Raw genomic sequence first — 7,316 nt, forward strand, 5'->3', positions numbered from 1 at the left:
TTAATATTGTGGAGAGCCCGTGGAAGGGGGAGAAGCGCCTTCCCTTCTTGCTGTTGTACTATCGTGCAGACTCCCTTCCAACGTCGCGCGCGACGCCAGAAGCAGGAGAAGTCTCACTGGCTTCAAAGTGGAAACGCGTGTGTCTCTTGTTTCTCAGGGTGGGAAATGTCGCTCATTGCTAATGCATCGCTCGGCAAAGAGACGTTGATGCGTTTTCGGAGTTTGTCGTCCGTTTGGAAGACCATCGGCATTAATTGCTACAAGCTCGACCCTTTTTTTCGGTGGAACGCTGCTTGACTCTCGGGTTCACGGTGTCTGACTGTGAAACCGGAAGTATGTATGCTAATTAGCGATATTGCGCGAAAGTGCCTCCCGCTAGGATTTCGCGAATTTTCGTATCGAAAGGGAGGAGCTTATTTCTTGTTTCTCTAAAAATCGAACTAGACCGTCAGATCCAGATAAGATTAGCTTATGCATTTCGAGCTGACGGTATAGAAATCGACGTTCAACCGGCTTTCAGCAAAACAAAACTGAAAGGTATAAATCAACGCAAGAAAGCTCCACGGTTATCTAATTACTCGAGTATAATACACGTGGAAATGCGAGTGTGCGGGCGTCGACAGAAACGTGAATAAACTAACGAATTGATTGACATATGCGCCTTGTTATTGTTCACAAGCAGTCGAGGCGCCGTACGTTGCCAATATATATAGGCGAACGGTAAATCGTTATTTTTCGTGCTAAATAAAGGCAGCAGCAGCAGCTCTCGACAGATCGATCTCTATGGGGGGACTATACTCGTTAGACCACCTTCACCGCGAAATATGTCTCATGCGTTTGCTCGTGTTACCTCTGTGGAGCTGGCAGAAAAGGAACATTCGATTGCGCGACTCCGGCAGATTGGATGATGGATCTTGTATGCGAACGTTCATCGTAATTTGTTCTTGGATATAGAGTATTAGAAAATTTTGAAGGATTGCACAAATTTTTTTTAGTATTTTGATTCAGAATTTATATATTTAAATAATTCCTGTTGCAATAAAACTTTCAAATGATTACACTACCAAACATTAACCAGATATTAAATATTAGAATTTTATTTGAAATTTCAACTTTACGAAATACTTGTAAAATATTTAAAAATTTGGGAGATATTTTTTCTATCTTCTGCAATTTACTATCTACAGTGTAATTACGCCATAATAAGTAAAAAAATTATTACTCGAGTAGCGATTTCGATCATTGAAACTAAGGCACAAATGAAAACCGTAGCTAGCAACTTTATTTCTCAGTATTCGCAATTTCGAGTATAATTTTTAAGAAAAGAGAAAATACGAACACCAAATCAAACAAACGGTATAACTCATTATCCTGCTAACTTAAGATCTCTATTAAAACCGATAATGTAATACAAAAATTCACAAAAGCATCGTGAAACAATATTCGCGAAGATCGAAACTTCTACAGATTCTACCAAAAATCCAGAGCAAAAAAGGATTCGCGTCCACAATGAGGAAACAATGGGGAACTCTTTCGCTCGTGCAAGCAGGTATAGCACAAAGTAATTAGAAAAAGAAAGAGAGGCGGGAGACGTATAGTGGGAGGTTGGAGCTCGCGCAATTACAATTACGGTACACATCGCGTTTAAACGCCCGATGCGCCACAGCTGCCCTCGTATACAGTGTATAACTGTGCGCTGTGTGTTGCTCGAACAAAAAAGAAGAAGCAACTGTAGGAAAAATCGTTTTCGGCTATAGACTTGCTTTCTTTCGTGAAGCCATTGTTTTTCCAGAAGACGTGAGATACTTTTCGGACCTCATTAGTTCGAGTGCTTTTTTTTCAGATCGTTGTCGCGCGATTACCAATAGTTGTTTTTTATTCGTTGAGAGTTCACGGAACATATAATGAATTCGCGAGAGGATTTTCAACTATTGGAAAACTATAAAATCCTTTTTTTTTACAGTTACTTAACAATCTTTCCTTTTCCTTCAAGTTTCTTTATCAATATCACTGTATAACGATGACTCTGCAAAAAGCTAACTCGTATTGATGCTAAGAGCACTTACACGCTCAGGTGAGAGTTCTGTATTTACAATGCTATTGCCTTCGATATTATCGGAGGATATTCATAAAATTGGAAGATAGCATCGCGCGCGTACTCGTGAAAGACGTTGAAAAAAAGATTACCACAAACTCCAATGAAGTCATAAGCGTAAGCGTTTCATATTTTACAACTAGGAAATTGCTCGTGGCAATATAATTTCGCTATTCATTTTGTCGAGTTTAAAGAACAATCTATTTGATTATCTTCTGTTATGTGAAAGTATTAATTAATTGGAATTGTATTTAATTTTTTTAATTAAATTGAATCAATTCTTAATAGAATGAACAAGGTACAATGATTTTTTGATTTCTCTATTTAAGATTTATTATTGATGATGCAATAAATTCAAGTACATTTTTCTAACTTTAAGGAAAGAAGTTCTAGTTTCTTAATAATACAGTCCAAGAAAATATTTCTCAATTCTGTCTATTTCAATGAATAATATTGAATTCAAATTTCAATTCAACGAAATGTTAAAATCATAAATCGAAGTAATAAGAGTACATATATAAAATTTCCATAATAAATCTACGGATCTAAGATCTTTACGCGCAGTTTCGCAATCATAAACAACTTTCAAAGCTTCGAATATTGCCACTCAATTACCACCATCAATAGCTTCAAGTTTCCATTCACGAAGTATTGGAAAATTCAAAGCCACTATGCAGATCAATTTTACATATTATTCTTGTGCACATTCGGAGAAAGTCCCTTCGGAGTAGCAGTCTCTCGCCCCTACACTCGCGTAATTGGACCATTACAGCACTGTAGCGCGTACGTGTGGCTAGCCGCATATTATAATAAGTAGGCCACGTGTGTTGTATGTCGCGAACACTTTAATGAACTCCCTTGTACACAAGTCACATCGACGAAGGGAATTCCTACTTTGGTGAATTGGTGAACGTCAAGGCCGAGGTTTTTCTCTCTGCTGGCGGTGTTATTTTTTTTCTTTTGTACATAACGACGTTGATATTGTGGTTTCATGATACTAAAACGTTTTTACTGAGTCGTATTAATAAATTTCATCTGAAAGACTGATTTGTGCAGCAGAAAAAAAAGAAAAGAAAGAAAGAAACGTTTTGGCGAAATTCTGTGACATGTTCAATTCTATGACTGCGAATTGAAAAAATAAGCAGCGTACAAACGACACTGCACGAAATACCAGATCATAAAGATTTCTTTCTGTAAGCACACACCGTCCGATTTTCAGTGGATACGCGTATAACGTACTTGAAAATGTACAGTTGCGACGCACTGTACACATCGTACGAGTTAATATTTAAACAAAGATCATTTTCTCTTGCCTTCGCAGATAATAAAAGATTGTCGAAAAAATGCACATGCAAGATGTTTTTTTCGGGAGAGAAACTGCTTTACGTTCGACTTTTCTTACAAGACCGGCAATCGCTCTTTGCTTTTCTTCTCCTTCGTCTTTTTCACGCAGAAAACAGTGTTCGTGTTTTACAAAAAATGGGGTAGTGACTCTGAGCTTCCGGAGTTGAAACAATGAGCTGCCAACGGCTCATCATTTTCTCGCTGTTCACGAGTTTTTTTTTCTAGATTTGTAGCATTTGAGGTCTCTTTTTATAAGTAGTTTTCGTGTATTATTTTTTTGGGAAGTTGCTATAAAACACGCTCTAGTGAATGCTATTTTTAGTGAATGCTGTAATTTTGAATTTTTCAATTAAAGGTGAACGAAAAGAGAGCATCACCATATTGTAAAATTAGATTTATAGAAATAAAGAGCTGGACTATTAGAAAAATTAATTTTAATAGCGTTAACGTCATACGGTAAAATAAAAAAGTTTTTGAATATCGAATGAACATAATTAAGTTTCAACTGATTATTTCTTATTTTCGTTCATCAGGCACATTTCTAATATTAAAGCGTTCAAAAAATGAAAAACATAACATTCCACAGTGAATCAAAAATTATTTTTTTCTCAACCAAAATTTTAAGTGTGAAAAGAATTGTATCGATGGTAGCATTTCCTTGACAAATATCGATAAGCCCGGCAACGAAGAAGCGCATCAGTATAAACATTCTGACTAAGGTTGAATGGAGCTGCAATTAGTCTATACATATTAAAGAGTCGATACGTACGATTAAGCGAGTATGACATTGCTTGATTGATTAAGTTTTTTTAATTTTAATAAATGTAGCTTGATACAGAAATGTTATTGGTAATTATAAGATGTAAAAATATTCTTCATACAAGTCTCGATAAAGAATATTTCAACAACAAAACCAAAATCAAAAATCACACCATTGTTCATCACCAACGTGATGCAGCATTCTGGCGCCTGTATCAATAATCCAACGGTTTCTTTTTGATTATTCTCCTGACAACCTATCTGAAATCAAGTATTAACATTTATTTATCATTCAAGCTTTCTACACTTGTCAGAAGATTTACAATGCCAAGTAAAATGGTTTGATCTAAAAAAGTGATATATTTCTCAAATTTTAATGCAATATATTAAAACAAATGTGTAAGTATAATAAATGAAACACTATAATTATTAACTAAATTGTTCGTGTCAGTCTTTTTTCACGGCTGATTTTATTTTAGAAATTTAGAATTATATTTAGATATTTTAGAAGTCTTTCGTGTTCTACGAGAAAAATTTAATTTCGAAGTCATAAAGCACTCTCGGAATGTGCTCTTATCATGCACCTCTTTACATCTAAATCCCTTATACAGGTCATACCCAATTTTTTTGTTCAATTAGGCGTATCATCGTCTAACGAAGCGCGGATAACAACTCTCGTTGGGTGACCGAGTGCAAGCTGACGCGATTCGTTTTTCTCTAACACTTGTCATTCGTCCAGTGTGTCTCAAAGTTTAAGTGACCGAGTTATATAAAGTGCGCAATTGCCACGAAAAAGAAGACCACTGTTGTATATTTCCTCTTCCGGTGTTGCTCTTTCTATCTTGCTGTTGTGGAATTTGAACGCTGTCGATTAACGAGTGCGAGCATGCGAAAGTGTTGGTCTGATTATGCGTGTGAAAGAGACTAAGAGCAGGGACTGAGCACAATGAGGTCAGTCTTAAGAGGGACCCGTCTGTGCTAACAACGGACCTTACTTAAGTGAGTTTGTATTGTCTCGGCAGTAATAATTTGTGCGTTCCATCGTTCATGCAATAGATTCTGCCGAAAACATTCACACTCTGCTATTCAAATCCTACTTTAGTATCTATTTTTATATTGTAATTTTTATATTTTAAAATAATCCAAGTTCAAAAAAAAATCCAAGTTTAAATCAAATCTTTCCAATATAAATCAGTCTTGTTTTCAAGCTTGAGCTAACATCATGAGGATCGATCTTTGCCATGTTCTTCCTCTATGTAATTATGGTTGTAGTCGTTCATGGCACAGTTAAGCAAAGTCAGTAAAATTTTCTATTTACACTTCGCGTAATAGTAAATTATTGACATTCATTTATACACATTCCTTGTTTGTCTAATATATTTAGTATAATTATTAAAAATTGAGAGAATGAAAATTTATAAATTTAAATGGATTGTCAATAATAGATAATATGAAAATGTTTTGCAAAATCTTATCACAATGAATATAAGAGAAAATAGAAATACTAAACAAATTAATATAAACTATTTTATGACAACTATCCAATTCATAAAATAATTCTATAATTTAGATAACAAAACAAATGTGCATTGATGAGAAACAAGCGAGCGGCTGACTGTTATGATCCGATCATCCAAATTATTTGTATTACAAATAATGAAGTGCAGATGCCAACCCAAAATGACGGGACAACTTATCCATCTAAATTATTGAGTGCTAATCATGATATTAGTTATATTGAATAATTTATATAAGGTACCCGAATAAGTTATAATTTATAATAAAATATAAAATAAGAAACTAAACACCTTAAAATGTCATATAATTTTGATCAAAACTCATACAAAAACAATGCGTGTATAGCGAAACTTGCAGGTCAAAGATACCTATTTTAATGAATTTTGGTTCATTGCGCGGAAAATTCTTTTCTCTTTCTTTAATCGATAAAATTTTTAACAAGAAAATTAACGTGCACATATGGTATATAAGTTACTTTCACAACATTCATATCTCAGATATCATAATGCTTTACTTTTTGAATACTCAAATACAATATTTGGTACTTCAACGCATAAATATGCAAAATAGAGTGAGCAACGAAGAGATAAAGGTTTAATACTGCAGTAGTCCTCTAACTTCAAGGCCATATCAAGTTCATTGTTGTTTTTGACATACCGTTAATTTGTATGCAAAGAAAGTTTTGATAAAAATACAACTGCTATCGAATGGAATCTACTTCATTCTTTGCGTACAGAATGTAAAAGTTTCACAAATGATAAATTGCTCGAAAATTGCATTTGATACCTGATACCACGGTTATCATTCGATGTAAGAGTGGAGTTGAACCTCGATATTTTGTTATCTATTTTTACGTTTCACTAGTCTGCTAAAAATGTTGATTCCATGCAATCACCTAGAAATAACGTACAGTCGACCAAATATTATTTATTTTTAAAACGAACTTCAGTAGGGTGTAAATAATTACACTAGATAAAAATGATGAAAACATTTCCCAAATTAAATTTCCTGCTGATGGCTCGTGTAGCCGCTAATCACATATCGGCGACGCGTGTTAGACAAAATAATTATGAATTATAATGAAATATTAAAAGATCTTTAAAATTCTTCAAATAGTAAAATTACAATTTATTGTACTGATCATGAAGTTATTATGAAATATTTAAAAAGATTTCTTTAACCAGAAAAAGAATTGGAATTTTAGATATATAGAAATTGTATACAATTTGTGTGAAAATAAAAATATCGATAAAAATACTATCTATTTACTAAAATTTATAAAAAAAATTAATTTATTGCATTAAAGTTATTTAGTATTTGAACTATTTTTATAGTTCCTATATCCTAATCAAATGGCTTATTATTTCATATAATATCTTCACTATACATACTGTAGTGTACACAAATGCTAGTCGCAATGTGATACGTTTTATCCTATTTTCAAAAAATAAGTCTTCAACATCCATAGCGTTGTGATTGATTCATGCTAGAAGAGAGCGAGAAATTTTGAATTTTCGTATACTTTGAAATATTTTTATGATATATTTAAGATTGTGAGATTTATGTTTTAGCAATAAATTCAATTTATGAATAGTTAACA

Source organism: Phymastichus coffea, unplaced genomic scaffold (assembly GCF_024137745.1).
Source record: "Phymastichus coffea isolate CEN01 unplaced genomic scaffold, Cenicafe_Pcof_1.1 PCOF00221, whole genome shotgun sequence".
Classification (NCBI taxonomy): Eukaryota; Metazoa; Arthropoda; class Insecta; order Hymenoptera; family Eulophidae; genus Phymastichus; species Phymastichus coffea.